Source organism: Sceloporus occidentalis, unplaced genomic scaffold (genome assembly GCF_023333645.1).
Source record: "Sceloporus occidentalis isolate IW3139 unplaced genomic scaffold, rSceOcc1.0.p SCAF_6, whole genome shotgun sequence".
NCBI classification, from domain to species: domain Eukaryota; kingdom Metazoa; phylum Chordata; class Lepidosauria; order Squamata; family Phrynosomatidae; genus Sceloporus; species Sceloporus occidentalis.
Genome location: NW_028316986.1, coordinates 101568388 through 101586732, shown reverse-complemented (window position 1 = coordinate 101586732; position 18345 = coordinate 101568388). Strand labels below are relative to the sequence as shown.

Genomic DNA, 18345 nt, shown 5'->3' with positions numbered 1-18345 from the left:
CCCTAGCTTAGTCTAAATTAACCCAGTATTTTCCAAGATGAAACATATCTGTAATTGCCTGTATGCTTCTACATTCTTGGAACTAGCTAAGAGGGTGACCAGATGCCCTCACTGCAAAGGAGGGCAAGTCACAGCAAAATGTAGGACATTCAAAAACAATGTAGGCCATTACAAAATAAAAGCTAAAGACAGTCACAGAAATGTAAATCCATGCTTCTTAGTCATGTACAAAATGGAGGGCATTTTGGGATTCCTCCTGAACAGAGGTCTGAACTCTAGGGCATGTCCAGGAAAAAAAGGCCATCTGGTGACCCTGGCTCAGATGGCTGCCACAAGTAAACATAGCTATTGGATTCAACAGAGATCAAGCAATATAGATGGCACTAAAACAAAATGTAATGCTTAAGTAATGTAATATTGCTACAGCTTTCAGACTGTAACTTCTGATTAATAATTTCAAAAGGCTCAGTGGAAATTGGTGAAAATCAGTTTTCAAAATGTTGCATGAGAATGGCTATGACATATTATCAACAGGAGGGGAGGTGGAAGAGCACAGGGGAAGGAGTGAAACGAGGTATTTCAAGAAAGAGACGATGCAACTTGTAAATGAAGTAGGTACAGTCAAAACAAGAACTGGAAACGCTCAGTACTTCCAGAGAGTTTTTTTCCCACCTGAAGGCACCATACCATTTCCATATAAACTTATTTCATTTGCTTATGAAGAATCACCTGCATGATATCCACAACAAAACCTGCTGAACTTTTGGGAAAACCCATTTCAATTGACATACAATTGTTGACAACATTGACCAGAGCTGAACAAGATACATCAAAGTGTTGGTCAAGTGACAAAGACATAAGGTTGGATATGATAACAACAACAAAAAGATAATAAAATAAGACAACAAAAGTATTAATCCCTTGCAAGTCTTTGTATTAAGAACTTTCTTGGGTAAGTCTTGATGTATAACTCTTTTCTATTAAAATGTGAAAATAAAATCTTTAAAAGGGGAGGGGAGCATGAGCATTCATTTTTAAGCCTTCACCTACTATTCCAAACTGGATTTTTTTTTAATTTACCCATATTCCCTTCCTCTGAAGACTGGGACTGCAACATGGGAAAAACAATAGAGAAAGGTCTTGGTTTTTTGGAATGTGTGTGATCAAATTGGTTCATTTTTTTTTCCTTTTAGGGAATGTTTTATAGCTGTAGTTTTGAAATGTGGCCACTGATTCCTGTCAGAAATTTCTCCACATTAAACCAAAGATAACTCCTAAATCTATGTTGGCTGCAGGATCCTGGGAATTATAGTACAGATTAAGGAAAGCTGGCCTTGGATTCGTTTATGAAGAATTTTGTAGGCAATTATATAGAACAGAAATGTCTTGCTTTGATTTATATAATCAAAGTCTTCCAAGCAACCTTCTAAATTGCAGTGGGTGAATAGAATTCAACAGGGAGCCCAATGATTATTTATGAAGTTGCCCAGCAAAAGTACGGAATCCTTCTGTATGTGCATGTGGCTCCAAAAACAGGCCATCCCCTTTCCCTGTGGGATGGTGTAGCTCTGGGTGTGTGGACCACTGAATTGGGAGGAATGTTATTAGGGAATCTCAAACAGATTTCATTCTATACTTGCTTATTATCTTGACTCACTCTCACATCACAGAGAGTTTGTCATTAATTCTGCCCACACACACACATCAGTTTTTCTGGGAACTTTCCCTTTCAACACACTTTGGGCTTTCAAATGCCTAAGATCAGAAACTAAACTGAGTTGTGTTATTTCAGAAGATGAGTGTATATTTAAACAAACTCAGTGAGGAGCTTCACCATATGCAGTTCTGTGTTGTAACAGCAAGTGCTACAGTACACTTTTGGTGGGGAGCTCTTAGGAACTGTGTGTAGATGCCACTGATAATATAATTATCTTATTGCAGTTGCTAAGTGCTAATAGAGATAATGGTAAATGCTAACAGAGATAATGAATGATAATGTAGAGGAGGAAGAGACTTTCAGCTCCATATAGTTGAAAAGCCCTTCTTGAGCACTGTATGCTCTCTAAAGTTGCCCTTCTACTGTGTGGCAAAATTAGCATTCTATTCAGCTTGAACCAATGCTATTTGAAGGACCATATTTCCTTTTTATATTCCCATTAGAGTAATAGAAACTTCTGGAGAGGCCCTTCTCTCATTCCATCACTTTCTCAAGTGTTAGGTGGGAACAAGGAGAAAGGTCTTCTGGGTGGCTGTTCCCAGACTTTGGATATCAATTCAAATTACAAATCCTTTGTATATGGAAATGAAGTTGCAGGACCAGTTCTAATGGTGGTCATCTGTGCACAAAGGCATAAGAAACTGGTCTTTGTGCATGGAGATGAACTGGCAGATCCAGTTTTGCAATAGGACTAGCCTGTGGTGAGGGGAATAGATGAATGTAGGGCACTCCCATGAGGATGGGGTCAGACAGTGTTGAAGTGCACATAGTGTGTCAGGAAACCATTGTCTTTGTTCAATCCATTGCTGAGGGACTGTAGTTTGTGGATGAATTCCAGTTCTGCTGTTTCTCTTTCCAATCTACCTTTGTAGTTCTTTTGTTCAATAACTGGTGTTCTGAGGTCTGAAAGGAAAGCCCAGGGAGATTGAAATGTTCTGCCACTGTTTTTTGTGTATTCCCATTCTTAATGTCTGATTTATGTCCATTTATCCTCTGTCGCAGGGACTGGCCTGTTTGTCCAATGTAGAGCACTGGGAAGAATATATATTATAGAAATATATATTAATAATCTCTATAACCTACTAATATATTAATACATAATATTTTATTACCTAATACTATTAATCATCTAATTTAATCAAAGCAGACTTCTTTTAAACTAGTCAAAATACCCTCTGTCAGTAACTCCATTTTATTTGCTAACAATCTATCAGCTGTATTTCTCAACCACCCATAAAAGGAGTTACAGTTTTCATCCCTTTATCATTCCTTACCTGTAGTTTTCTGTGGGTTTTCCAGGCTGCACTGTGGAAGCATTTATTCCTGATGTTTCTCCTGCATCTGTGGCTGGCATCTTCAGAGGATGGTTGCATGGAAGTATATGCGCTGGTAACCTTACGTCTTGTTTTCTGGGGCTACCCTCGGGCTTGGTCTGGAAACTTCAATTAGTTCAGAACATGGCAGCCAGACTGGTCTCTGGTACATCCAGAAGAGACCATATAACACCGATCTTAAGATCACTTCACTGGCTGCCCATCAGTTTCCGGGCCCAGTACAAGGTGTTGGTTATCAACTTTAAAGCCCTAAATGGCTTGGGTCCAACCTATCTTCGGGACCGCTTCCTTCCATATAATCCTCCCCGCACACTTAGATCCTCAGGGGGAAATCTGTTACAGCCTTGTAAAACAAGGCTGTCCATGACCTCCCAGAGGACCTTCTCAGCTACTGTGCCCAGATTGTGGAATGGCCTGCCGGACGAATTCCGTCATATTACCACTCTGAACAGCTTTAAAAGAGCTATAAAGACGGATCTCTTCTGGCAGGCCTTTCCTGAATAGTTCTCTGGCTATCAGAAAGAAAATCTAACTGCTGACCTGGCTTCTCCACAGTTATCGTATTGTTTTTAAGTATGTTTTATGTTTTAAATTCTACATTATTTAATTGTATTTTAAGAGGGGGTGGGTTGAGGGTTAGGACTGTATATTTTAATCTTGTAAGCTGCCTTGATTGCATTTTGTAGAGAGGAGGGATATAAATAAATTTTATTATTATTATTATATGGGGTATACATACTTGTGTGCGCCTTGGTTGGAAGTGATTTTCATGTCAATCTGTGTGTTGGTCTGTTGTTGAATGACAAGGCCTCAGGGTGCGAGGATATGCGAGAAGATATGTGTAGCTATTTAATTAGCAATCCATTGCCTATGGAGAAACCCCCTGACCCTGGGTGGTGTTCATTTGCATTTGCTGAGTCATGATTTTGGTGTTCTTCAGGACTGGTAGCCAAACTTTCTTTGCATTCAATGTTTATTCTTGCCTGTTGAAGTTGTCCAGGTGCTTGTAGATTTCAATTGCCTCCCTGTGCATTCTCACCTGGAATTTCAGTGTTTTCAAACTGCATTCTATGCCTAGGTTGGTTTATGATGTGTTCTTCTACTGGCATCATCCTACATCCTTCTCCAAATGCCCCATCTAAAAAGGAACAGGGACTATTTGGTAGTCGTTCCCCCACCACCCTAAGAGAATGCCTTTCCAAGGGAGGTGTGCTTCATACCAGTACTTCAAAGTATATGAACGCTTATGTCAATCTCATTGCTTCAATTAGTCTATTCTACTTGGCACTGAAATTAGAATTAGGACTCTGATTTTTGTCTGCCAGCTATTTTGTATGTATTTAATGGTATTTTGCTTCTTTTTAATGCTTGCACACTTTGTTGAAATTATTGTGTAAAATATGCATGCTTCTCTTATACTTTGTCTTCCCCATCCCAATTTAGCAGCAAATTTCTAATTTGGGATGGATAAAAGCATTGCTTGGTTACTTTTCAAGTTTGAAAAATCGTTTCTGTTGGAGAATGGCATTTTTTAAAAAAAGAAAAAAATAGGTATGTTAAATCAATCATTATGCCAAAATAAAACCTGAAGAACATCTAGGTAGAATTTAAAGACTATGTAAAGAACTGATTTGCATTACTAAGCTTAACTGACAGGAAGCAGAGAAACTCTGAACTGAAACCAGGAACACTATTAGGAAAGAATGCAAAAAGATACTTATCTGTAGCCAAAAAAGGAAAGAAAAACATTGTTGGATGACAGATGAAACTTTTCAGATGGTTAAGAAGGGATGAGAACCAAAATTAAAAGATGACAGAAACAGGGTCAGGAACCTCAGCACAACTGTTCAGTGACTTCTGTCCGTTAGAATAATTAATGCAAAGAAATAGATTTCAACAAAAACATATAAGAAGAGACCTTTTCCACAAGATCTTTAAGAAATTAAAGGAAAATTCAAACAAAGAATAGGTATGCTACATGACCAACAGGGAAACATATGGCACCAGAACTGTCTCACAAAACTACAGTTCCCAGAATTCCCTAACATTGAGCGAGGGAAGTTAAAGCGGTCTCAAACTGGATTATTTCTGCAGTGTTTTGGGCCAAAGTAAGTTGAGGAAGTGTCAAGCAAGGGGGACAACTTAGTCCTGTCAATACTTTTCAACGTTCCAAAGGATAATGATGCATATTTTAAAATGTAGTTTTAAAGGACATGATAGAAAGAGGAAATTATCTTGGTGCCTGTTTCTTATTTTGTATCGTGAAATGAGAAAATGTGCAGGAACAATGCTACAGTATGTACTTTATGATAACTGTCTTCATGCCAGCTGTTGAAACATTATTCTTTGGGAAAGGAGTTGGATATTTTGCCAGAGTTCACTAAGCGTTTTCACCTTCCTTCATTCGCTGAACTTGCTGATGTGGCACTTTACTTTTGCCTGCAAAAATGTGCTGTGATATTTCACTCCATCGCTTCATCTAACTAACTGTTGGCCTCAAGCTTAAATTCCACTGAAGCTGGGTAGAGAAGGAGAACGGAGAGAGACAGAAACAGTCTGGGAGGAAAAATCCAGAGAGGAATGTAAATCATTGGGTTAAATTTCACAAGAAGAGGCCTTAAGGAAAACGGCTATGGGTTTCCCTTGCACTTACTGTTGTTTCTGTTCAACAGCATCAGCACAGAATAAACTAAGCTGCGGGGAATAATGAAAGTATGAAGAGTATGTGAGCTGGTGAAAACGTAGGCAGGGCTTAGATATTTATGCCACAATGCAACTAGATGAATTTGAATCACACACTTGAAGTAGAGAAAGCAGAAGATAGAAATGTGTCGGGCAATTTAATTCCTTTTATAGCACTATAAATTGAGGTGGCAACTTTATAAGCAATAAATAAAAAGAAAACAAATATCATGCTCTAGTAACATCTAGGCTCCTTTACTGTAATATGTTGTAATTGGGACTGCACTTGAAAACAGTTTGAAAACCTCCTGTGGTTTAAACACAAAATTGCGTATAATCCGTGCCCTGAGCATATCATGCCAACATTGAAAGTGCTGTGCTGGCTATCACTTCAATTTAAGATCCTGATCTTACTCTAAAGCTCTATATGATTTGAAGCTGGAATATTTGAAAGAGTTCCTCTCTACCCTTTACCCATGATGATGTTTACTAACTAATGTCTTCATCTAAGTGGCTTCCTTTTTAAAAGCTATACAGGTGGACTAGAAGAGAGGGGACCAGGTTGTGTGCCTTCAAGTACTTTCTGACCTATGACAACTCTAAGCTGAACCACAAATTTTTTTCAAAAAGGTTTCCCATTGCCATTTTCTGAGGCTGAGAGAATGTCACTTGCCCAAGGTCGTCTGGTGTTTTTTGTATGGCCGAGAAAGGATTTGAACCCTGCTTTCCAGAGTCATAGTCCAACACTTATACATCCCTAAATTAATTTGCTTCCTAAGCAGTTGTGTGCCTCAAGCTTTTTTTTAATCTTTGAGGCCCCAAAGTCTGCCATGTTTTCCCAGTCTTTTAAAGAAATCTGGGCTGGCATTTTCAAAATAACTGTTTTCTTGGTTTGTATTATTTTTATTGGGTCATGGTTTTTAAATGTCACAGAATTTATGTTGCATGTTATCACTTTTGTTATGTTGTCTTTGTTGTTTTGTTTTGCAGTATGAACCACCTTTAGACATCTGCAAGCAGGACTGGATAAAAATACTGACATACATTTTAAAAAGCCCTCTCACGTATGTGTAAACGCAAGCTATATCTATTCACCTTAAGTAGTAGTGGTTTGAGTACTGGACTCTGTAGACCAGGGTTCGATTTCCAAATCGGCCGTGAAACCCACTAGGTGGTCTTGGGCATGTCACATGCTCTCAGTCTCAGGGAAAAGCAATGGTAGACCTCCTCTCAACAAATCTTGCCAATGAAAACCCATGATGGGTTCACCTTAGGGTCACCATAAATTGTGAAACAGCTTGAACACACACAACAACAAAACCCTCAGTATTTTTTTTCCCATCATGGTCATGCTGCAGTCTTTCTCCAAGGAAGATTACATTATTCTTCCAAATACTGTCAGAGACGTGGCCAAATTACAATCCAGGTTTTTGCAATTCAGGTCCAGTTATTATTCTCCTATATCACAGAAGATCTAAAACAGCTTAAGTAAGGCAAAAATTATTATAATTATTAAAAGCAGTGGGAATGGGGAATGCAGAAATAACCATAGAGTAGCAAATGGCTTTAACTAAGATGCCCTTAAAAGCATACAAAGATTTTGATAAATAATTTACTTGCCCCAGGAGACAGCAATGGGTTGCCAAACTGCAGTAGAAATTAGTGCTTATACTGTATACTACAAGTGGCTGTGCATTCCTGCCTCCAGTAAAGAGATGCAGTATGTTCATATTCATTCATAACAAGTAGACTGTAGTGTTGCAACCAAGCAAAGGGAAACAAGTTTGTGAAAAATATCAAGAGCACATAATTAGAACAGTGGTTAATTGAATGGGGAACACTTTAAAACAGTTGATGGGAAGTAGAGAAGAAAATGGGGTGGGGTTCTCATGCAAATATTTTACACTTTAAAAGGGGGAAGGAGATTGTTGAACATCTGAGTACAAGCACAATCTGTACTCCAGTTTTATAATTTATATTTTTCTTATGGTTTTTCTGAAAATCTGGATTTTTCATTCCCCACAATAGTGTTTTTTCCTCCAAAATAGGACAAAGATCTCTTTCTTAGTCATTAACACATATACCAAGTCAAAGCAACAATATGTTCCTTGCTTTTTATAACAGCCACATGAAGAAAGTGGGAGAGAATGTCCTGATAAATGAGGTGAAGTCTTCTCAGTATGCTCATGATAGTATGGCTCTGCTTTAACACTCATCTGTCCAGGTGAAGTTGTTTCTGTGTGCCTTCAAGTCATTTCCGATTTATGGTGACCCTAAGATAGGTGTCTGAAGGAGTGATGAACTGGATCATAGTGTCATGAAACTCAGGCCAGAAGGAGATATCAGTAGTGAGGGATCCATCTGAACTCCACATTAGCATGATCTCTTCTATTAAATGGGGTCAAATTCGTCATAAAGTATTTGATCCACAGCTCGAAGATTAATTATGGCTAATGATACAGGGTTCTTCTGGCTCACTGTGACCAAGGTTGCCTTTAACCAATTACAGGACAATTATTAGGAGTTGTATGTTGATTACTAGAGAAAGAAGTGAGATGTTGGCTATGGGGATTGTGAAAAAAATCAGTATGGTTGTATTTATTTATTTATTTATTTATTTTAAAAGATAAAAATGGCCATTGGAATTCTGAGAAAAATAGGGTAAAGATAGAAAATATAGTTTGGGCAGCTGGAAGCTGAGGCATAGACAGAATTAATTGAGAAATGTGGAAAGTTAAAAAGGAATATTAATTAAACAATTTCAACATATTTATTAACATTTGTTAATCTTTACCCAACAACTCCCCATTCTGCCACAACAGATTCTGTCTTAGCAGGCAGGCAGAAAGTTCATTGTCTGAGTGGGAGATATGACCTCATAAACTCTCACTGTTACACTGTGGAAAGATGTGTGGCTACTACTTCCTCAGCACTGGAACTGAGAGATCAAGGAGGGCAAAAAGGAGGTGTTCAAAGACGTGGTTGAAGAGATTGTGTATACACAGTGATGTAGCCAGGATTTGAGAAGGGGGGCTCCAGACTAAGTGCCACCATTAGAATGGGGCTTGGCATTGTGGCGCGGCAGAGCACGCCATTCATTGTATTTAACGGAAGGGAGATCCGGACCCCATGGACACCCCCCCCCCCATGGCTACATCACTGGTATACATCTTCCTGGACCTGATGTTGCATATTTTCACTCTCATTTGGACTAGCATAAGAACCTGGGGGTGGGTCATCAGGATAATGGGGAAGGAATCTACTATGATAGCTCCCCAAATAGGAGACAAGCAAAGGAAACAATGTTTTCCCACACTTTCTCCCTGCTAGTGCTAACCTTGCAGGGCACAAGAAATGCCACTTCTCCCTACTGTTATGCTCCTTTGCCCAGTCGGATTGCCATCATTAACATTTTAGAAGTAGACTGGAGGAGATGCATCATATGGTGGACAAGTGAGGGGGGAAAACTGATACTGCTTATGCACCACCTAGTCTGCTACCCAACAGCTTTCATGTTCAAGCTGGGCAAGAGTCTTGGGTATGGAGATAAAGGAGACCAAAACCACAGTCTTCTATATCCATGCTAGTTTGTGTGTTTTAACTTTTGTATGTTTTTAATTTTATCTGTATACTGTTTTAACTGGGTTATTTTAATTGTTTTTAAAAAATGTTTTTAAGGTGTTTTTATCTTGTGAGCCACCTTGGGTCCCTTTTTGGGAGAAAGGCAGCATAAAAATTAAATAAATAAATAAATGCTGTACTTGCCTCTGGACTCGCTTGGGATTTCTTGGCTTCTAAGGTAATCTTTAAACTGTCTTGGGTTGTCATCTGTCCAACACTCAATAGGTCATACCTCATGGAATGTTTGATCTTCCTGCTAGACCACTGTAGGCTTCTGAAGAGGCACTCTTGGTGGTGCCACATGTTCCTGCGGTCTTCCTTATGGCTACCAAGAGCTAAGAGCAGAGCTTTTAATGCCTGAACTTCTGCTCTACAGAACCCACTATCCTATTGCAAGGTCAGCAGGTTAGCAGTCTGAGGCCCAACTACCATGTGACAAAGGCGCGTTACAGACCGCCTAAAAGCGGTGGTCTGCCGGCAGCGCCGGTTGCTGTGTCGGGAACCACAGCGGCCAAACCGTGTGATTCCCAGGTGCAGCCGAAAAGAAGCGCCAAAATGGCGCTTCTTATTGCGCCCTGGAATTGGTGCCGCAAGGTGCTAGTCGTGCACTCACGGCATCACTTCTGCCGTGCGACATCCGGACGCTATGCATCCACGGCGTCAACATGTCGGCCCCCGTGTAGACGGGCGCCGCCATTTTGTATGGACCCAGTCCATACTAGGGTTGAGGGGCGTCTAGAATACACACCCCTTTCTAACCCTAGCACGCCCCTTCCTAACCCTAACACGTTTTTTCAGCACCTGTGTAATGTGCCAAAGTGAACTCCCATCACTAGTCCCAGCTTCTGCCAACCTAGCAGTTTGAAAGCATGTAAAAGTGCAAGTAGATACATAGGTACCACTTCAGTGAGATGGTAACAGTGTTCTGTGCAGTCATTCTGGCCACATGGCCACAAGTCATCTTTTGATAAAGCTAGGCTTAGTAATGGAGATGAGCATTGCCCTATATAGTTTGACATGACTAGACAACCTTGTCAAAGGGAAAACCTTTACCTTTACATTTACCCTATTAATATTAGTGAGGAACCAACAGTTTTGCATTTTATATATTCACTTAAGGTGAATGTGTTCACTCGGGCTTTCCATTTAGTATGACTGAATAGTGTATATTGGCTTTATTTTTATGTGATTTTTAATATATATTTTTCTGCATAAGGGCATGCTGCTTCTGAACATCCTCCTTTGCAAGTAAGCCCCCCACTACCAGTTGGGAGGGGTGTTGGGGGTTAGGTGGGCAGTGACCCATCTGCCCAAACAGTAGGACCAGTGGTATAGAAATTTGAACAGATAAGGCTATGGACCAAAACAAATCCATGAAAATTGCTTCCAAGACAGATTAACTTGGGTGTGGAGAAAGTGATATGAGGAAATGACATTTGTGGAAGGAAGGCAACTGATCTACTTGGCCGTGGATGCAGACAGTGGAACAAACTCCCTCGGAGTGTAGTAGAGTCTCTTTCCTTAGGGGTTGTTCTCACTTAAGATTTGAAACGATTTAAGATAAAACGGTTTTAATAAAATCGATTCAAAATAACACTGTTCTTATCCCGCTATCCGAATCGCTTTTTTCATCGTTCCCATCTGGTTATTTAAATCGATGTTTTTACCTGCAAGCGTTCCTACTTGGCATGAAATCGGTGTTTAAATAAAGCGGTTTTTCTCCTCCATACCTTATTTGGAGCTGTCAATCAATAGTACGTCAGAATGACGTAACCTTAACCCGGATTATTTGGAAGCGATTTATCTTTCGTCCTTGTTTCCATTTTTTTGACCGTTTGCAACAGGCGCTTAGTTAACAGGGGATCCAGGAGCTTGAACGATTCAGTGATTGAGCGCCTCTGGCAAAAATAAAATATTAAAAAAAAAATAAAACGAGTCCTTACCTTTCTTTGCAAGATCAAGGCTTGAGCAACGGACAAAGGAAAGATGGCGGCGGTCACGAAGGATGGGGACAGAAAGGGCAACTCCCCCAAGGACAGCCCCCATCGCAGTCCGCTCCTCCCATCCATCTAACACGATTCCAAGGCTGTCGTTCCTATTTAAATACTCCGGTTCCTAACTCGAATCAATGGAAAAACGTAGGTCGGACCATAGTGTTTTTTTAACACGCGTTAAATGAGGAAGACTCGATTTAAATTTTTATCCCGCTTTACAATTCGATTTCTAGTGGGGACGATTGCGGGATGCTCTAGAACCGTTCTAGGTTTAAATCGGATCCTAATAGGAACTCCACTCCTTGGATTCGATTCAGAACGCGGGGTTTCACCTAGTGAGAACAACCCCTTTGAGGTCTTTAAACAGAGGCTGGATGGCCATCTGTCAGGGATGCTTTGATTTAGATTTCCTGCATGGCAGGGGATTGCACTGGATGGCCCTTGCGGTCTCTTCCAACTCTATGATTCTATGATGGAAGGCTTTTCAAGTAAGAATATTTAAAAAAACACCTAAAGTAAATAAATAAATCATAAAGGTAGAAGTGTGTACATCATGTAATTTATGGGTGTGGATAAAATGATAATGGTACAGACCAACGCATGGCTAGGTTAACTGAAACCAATAATTTCATTTCATATTTAAGTAGAACACCAAGTTATTAATACTTATTTCCTGATTTCCAACCCTACATGTCATGAATTTTGACAGTCCTCTTTGCTATTTTGAAAACTTGACAAAACCAGTCTGGACAAAATAGTCTCCTGAGGAAGTGAATAGAAGTCCCAGAGAACTTGCAGAAAACAGAAACACCCAGAGAAGTTTCTTCATATCTGCTCCTTGGGCAGGAAAATAGATTCAAAGGACTTTGGAATTTTGAAATTGAACTCCAATTAAATTAACACATTTTTTAAAAAGCATGCCAACTTTTATTTTGAAGGAAATGCAGCAGATCAGTAGATACTGCTAGTGAGAAGAGGTAAGTAAACAGGGAATGGTCATTCTGTCTGCCTTGGCAGTGAAAGAAATCCTACTGCCAGTGCAAGAAAGAGGAGACAGAGCAGTAAAGACTTTGCAGTAGCAAGATTTGAGCAAGTGATTTTTGTTATGCCTATGGTTTTCACCTGTTCTCATCCATCACCATGACCTAGGGAACACAAAGTAATAACTGTTAGTCTGTTTTACTATAAAGACATAAAGAAATCCAGTAGCACCTCAGAGACTAATTGGGACTAAATGGTCCACTTTATCATATGCATGAAGTGAAACATCTCTCACTCTTTCTGTGTACGTATATAGTATTGGAAATGCAAAACAAGTCAGCATGGTGGTATTAAACAATAATTGAAAGGACAAATATAGGAGACAGGTTTTTCATACAATCTCACAAATGCAGATAAACACATATGATGTATTATAATGGCTACTTTGGGGCCTTTGCAAGGGGAGAGGTGGAATGTAAAACAAATAAATACAAAGTGGAGGAAAGTCTTTGTCTTGCACATTGATATGGGTTCAGGACCTGTAAAATATTGTCACAAAGCAAACGTATGTGGCTGTGCTGAAAACTAGTATTTTAATATACATAAACCTCTTCTCAGGCCTGTGGAGATTTTCAAACAGGGAAAAAAAGCTGGGGAAAAAGGCATACTTCCAGCATAATTGTGCAATCATGCTGAAGATTTTCATACACCTTGCGCTCATCCAGGGACTCCTCGTGAATGGTTTGTTGCTGGAGCATTCATAGATTTTGTAAGTCCTGGATGAGCATGGCATCATCTGGAAATATTCAGTGCTATCGCTTGATTATGCCGGGAGTATGCCTTTTACTCCTGACTCATCCTCCCCCATCTGAACTGGATTGGAATTCATGGATACATGTCCTACCGTAATTAATTCAGTTGTTTCCCTGTCCAATTTCCAATTGGCCTAGTGAGGGGACATGAGGTATCTGTGCCTTTCAAAACTAAGTTTTCAGCCTCCACCACCCAGAGGCAATGAGTTGCTATTTAAGATGTTTAGGTAGACAGCAGTGTACTAAGCTGTTTACAAAGTGTAAGCTAATTGCCCCCAACAAGCTGGGTACTCATTTAGCAACCTCGGAAGGAAGCCAGACTGAGTCAACAGGAGCCCCTGGCTGGTAATGAATTTGCAACCTTGTGTTTTGTGAGTGAGTGGTTGCAGCATAGGCATTTAACCACTGTGAGAGAGGGCCATGCAGTATTCAGGGAGATTATAGGGTGACTTTAGGGTCACCATATGTCAGAAATGACTTGAAGGCACACAACAATAAAAAATGGGCGCATCCACACTGTAGAAACAATGCATTTTGACACTACTTTAACTGCCATGGCTCCATCCTCCTGGAACATTGTAGTTTTGTGAGGCGGCAACACTTTTTTGGCAGAGAAGGCGAAAGACCTTCTAAAACTACCAAATCCCAGGATTCCATAGAATGGAGGTGCAGCACCTAAAGTGGTGTCAAACTGCATTATTTCTATGGTATACATATACCACAAGAGAGAAGAGATAGAAGCAGAAGCAGCCAGTGTCCATTCTGATTTGTCTAGATCCCTTTCCCTCCCTTACCACCAAAGAGGTGGGGAAGAAGAGGTGCTGCTGGAAGCTTCAAGGAGACTTCCATGCCTCCTCACTTTTTGAAGTCTGTGCTGCAGGGCAGGAAAGTGGTTATTTCCTGTTATTGCCTTTCTTTAAGAGCAGCAGGATCAGGCTGAGTGGTGCACAGCCTGTTTAAAAACCCTGCTTAACAAAACATGTCCTGTATTTTCCTTTAAAAAGCTTTGCCTGGCAAGTCTGTGGCCAGGGTGACCAGATGGCATCATCATAAAGTAGGACAAAGCACAGGAAAAGGGAGGGCAATCAGGAAAAATGGAGGACATCACCAAACAAAAGCTCATGACACTCCTAGAACTGTAAGCTGCCTTCATTGTCTTTTTGACAGAGAGACGGAGTAAAAATAAAGCTGCTGCTATTATTATTATTATTATTATACACTTATTTATGAGTCCTGCTCAAAATGGAAGACCTTTTGGCATTTCTCCTGGACAGAAGGCTGAAACAGAGGACAGGTCCTAGGAAAGGAGGATCTCCTTGCTCAAAATGGAAGTCACTTGGAGATTCCTCCTGGACAGAAGAAGGCTTAAACAGAGCACAGGTCCTGGAAAAGGAGGGCCTCTGGTCACCCTGAGGGCAAAGCACTTTAAAATGGAGGACATTCAAGGGAAAAAGTAGAATATGAGCAGGTGAAAGCTCATATCAGTGTAAATCCATGCTTCTTCACCATGCTCCAAAAAGTGGACATTTGAGAAGTCCACCTGGAGAGAAGGCTGCAATCTAAGACATGTCCTCAAAAAGAGAGCATTTCTGGTCACTCTCTCCTTGAGGCCAAGACTATATGCCACTGATTTTGCAGTGTTCTTGCTCCTCTTCGGTGGGGCTGTGTGTCAGGGTGACCAGAGTCCCTCCTTTCCTTGGACCTCCATTCCAATCTTCCCTCCAAAATGCCCTTTCCGAGCCTTGACAGAGAAGTAGGGATTTCCATTCCTGGAAGTCAAATCTATAGCTATATGTGAGTCTGGAGCAGGCCTGCACAACTGAACAACATATGGCCCACCAAAAGATTTCAGGCGGCCCACGAGGATGTGGCGAACATTTGCTCCTCAAAGCTCCTCCATTGCTTGGCTTTCTCCCAAAAAGAGATCTGGGCAGAGGAAGAGAAAGACAGACAAGGCTCCTCTGCTCTTTGGCTTTCTCCTGAGAAAAGAGGGCTGGGCACAGGAGAAGGGGGATGTTTTACTAAACCCTTTCCTGTATTGTTATGTATTATTTATATGTATTATGCTACTATTTCTTAGATTGTATGCCATGGGCAGATTTATTCGTATCTATTTTATTGTTTGTATGTACATCTTTGTGCAAATCTACAGCGCTATATAAATAATGCATACTAATTAATATTAATTATTATTAATAGTAAATATTTAATTGAAATCTATCTGCGGCCCTAAGAAGTTTAGCTTATTTTAATTTTGGCCCCTATCTATGACCAAGTTGTGCAGGCCTAATCTGGAGCATCAGTATGGAGAGAGTCCTCTGGACTTTATCAGACAAGGGAAATTGGAAGTATAACCCAATGGCAATCTGAACGCAATCATGGGGTTTCATGTTATTGCAAGATAGACTACCACACGCAATTTTGGGCAATGGGAGACCTCTTGTAGCAGCTTTGGGACTCAAAAAGGAAAGAAAGAAGCGGGCAGCAGGCACTTTCGTAGAGTTCAGTCTACATTTATAGGTGGACAGGTCCTCCATTTTTTCCCCTTGCATCGCATGCCCTCCTTTTTGACCTCCTTTGGCAGCGAAAGCCTCTCCTCCTCACCCTGCTTGGGAAAAAGAAGGCATGCATCTGAGGAAGAAGACTGAAGCCTAGTAGGAAAGCTCATGCTGCCAATTTCTTTCAAGTGAGTCTCAAAGGGGCTACAAGCTCTCTCTACATTATTGTGGTGATGATGATGATGATATCCAACTGCATCTGAGGAAGTAGATCAGAAACCTAGGAAAGCTCTTGCTGCCATTGACTTTCTTTCAGTGAGTCTCAAAGGGGCTGCAAGACATTGGGTCCCCTTCCAAGAGACCCCTCTGCTTTGGCGGGAAAAGGCTTCCTCCTCCTCCTCCTCTCACTGCAGGGGGGGGCTGACCCCTCCCCAGAGACACAAACCCCTGCCCTCCTCCTCCTCCTCCTCCTCCTCCTCCTCCTCCTCCTCTGACGTGAGAGCCTCCTTCTCCTCCTCCTCCTCCTCTTCTTCCAAAAGCCCTTCTCCTTGCGCTGGCTCTCTCCTTTCTCCACCCCAAACCAGCATCCTTCCAGCGCTGCGGCCAGAGACCTCCTCCTCCTCCTCCTCCTCCTGCTGCTGCTGCTGCTTCTTCGTCCCGGAGAAGCCAAAGGAGGGGGCACCCCGGGCCTTGGTGGGCTTCCCCGCCATGGAGTGAGGAAGGCTGCGCCAGGAAGAGCAGAGGTAAAGAGGGAGAGGAGAGCAGAGGAGGCGCTGGCTTCCCTCTACTGCTGCTGCTTCTTCTGGGCTTGGAGGGGAAGTGAGGGGGAGAAAGAGAGCAGGGAGCATTGGGGGCTGCTCTAGGGAAGCTGGCCCTGGGTGCGTTGCCCACCCCCATCCCCCCGAGGGGTCGCCAGGAGGTGCCTCTTTGGGCATCTAAAGGGGGGGGCAACGCACCCAGGGCCAGCCTCCCTCCCTGGCTTGGGACACCCCCCCACACACACACACACTTTCTGCCCTCTCTTTCTAGGGAGACACGTCCCTTTTGAGGAGAGAAGTTGGAAGTTGGAGAAGACGAGTTCCAGGGATGGGAGGGAGAGGCCTTTCCCCTTCTTCCAAGCAAGTCGTGGGAAAGGAGCCGAGTGATTCATCTCCCTCCGTCTTGGGGACTCCGACCAAAACTAAGGAAGGGGAGTGGGTTGGGCCCGGAGGGGGTGAGAGAGAGAGAGAGAGAGAGAGAGAAGGGGAGGGAGGGAAAGAATATCTGTGTGTAAGTGTGTGTGAAAGAGAATATTTGGTTGTGTGTGTGAATGTTTGTGTGTGAGAGAAAATATTTGTGTGTGTGAGAGAGAGTATTTGTGAGAGAGAACAGTTGTCTCTGAGTGTGTGTGTGTGAGACAGAATATGTTTGTGTATGTGTGAAAGAACAATGTGTGTGTTGTGTGTATGTGAGAGAGAGAAAATGTGTGTGCCAGAGAGAATATTTGCGTGTGAAAGGTTTGTGTGAAAGAGTGTGTGAACGAGAGAAAGTGTTTGTGCATGTGTGAGAGAACAGTGTGTGTGTGTGTGTGTGTGTGTGTGTGAGAGAGAGAGAGAGAGAGAGAGAGAGAGAGAGCACTGTTCAGACTCTGACTGGTTCATCATTTTGGTTCTGCAGTCAAGAGGCCAGCCTCCCTTGTAGACCCCAAGAGCAAAACGAAAGCAGATCTTGGCACTTAAATGTGAAGTTGTTGTTTAGGCAGGGAAAAAAGGTCTAACATTTTAGCCTCTTGTGGTGATGCTTTCAGAGATCAGGGCTGCTCTGCAGCAATGCCACCTTGCAGCCAGCCACGGGTCTTCACAGAATGACCCTGTTGCATATTTGCTCAGAAATAAGAAGAAGACAGATTGGGAAGGGCAGCTGTGAAAGGACTGGACAAGATCATAAAGTGTAAAGATACATTTCTGAACACCAAAGTGAGGATTGTTGTTAACTGCCTTCAAGTCATTCCTGACTCATAGTGACCCTGTGGATGAAACAATTCCAAGACTGCCTGGCCTCCACTGCTCTCCTTGGATCCTGTAAGTTCATACATGTGTCCTGATTGAGTCTTTCTATCTAGCATGCAGCCTTCCTCTCTTTCTGTGCCCCTCCACCTTTCCTAGCATTATTGTCTTTTCTAGTAAGTCATGCCTTCTCATGATGAGTCCAAAGTGCAACAGCCTCAGTTTGATCATCTTGCCTTCCAGGGAGAGTTTAGGACCCTTGAAGTGAGAATTGTCCAAGTCGTCGTTTTCCTCATCACCATATACTAATGTGAAAGCTGGACAATGAAAAAGGCTGATAGGAAGAAAATCAATGTATTTGATATGTGGTACTGGAGAAGAGTGGTGAGGATCCTGTGGAAGGCCAAGAAGGCAAATAAGTGGGTTATAGAGTAGATCAAGCCTGAACTCTCATTGGAAGCAAGGATGAATAAATTGAGGCTCTCATACTTTGGCCACATCATGAGGAAAAATGACTAATTAAAGAAGACTAATTAAAAATACTAGGAAGGGCGGAAGGCAGTATAAAGCAAGGAAGACCACATGCCAGATGGTTAGACTCAATCGGGGAGGACACAGGTATGAGCATGTAGGACTTGAGCAGAAAGTTTGAAGACGAGTCTGGGAGATGTCTCGTCCATAGGGTTGCCAGGAGTCAAAGTCAACTGGAGGGCAGTTAACG

General features: G+C 41.8%; 1 protein-coding gene across 1 annotated transcript in view; it reads left to right on the top strand.

The window, feature by feature from the left end:
* Positions 1-16303: 16303 nt before the first annotated feature.
* LOC149311197 (dermatan-sulfate epimerase) overlaps positions 16304-18345 on the top strand; it is a 48418-nt gene continuing 46376 nt past the window's right edge. The window contains exon 1 of the mRNA XM_089530536.1: positions 16304-16382. The gene's annotated coding sequence lies outside the window, so the exon portion shown is untranslated. The remainder of the gene's footprint in view (positions 16383-18345) is intronic.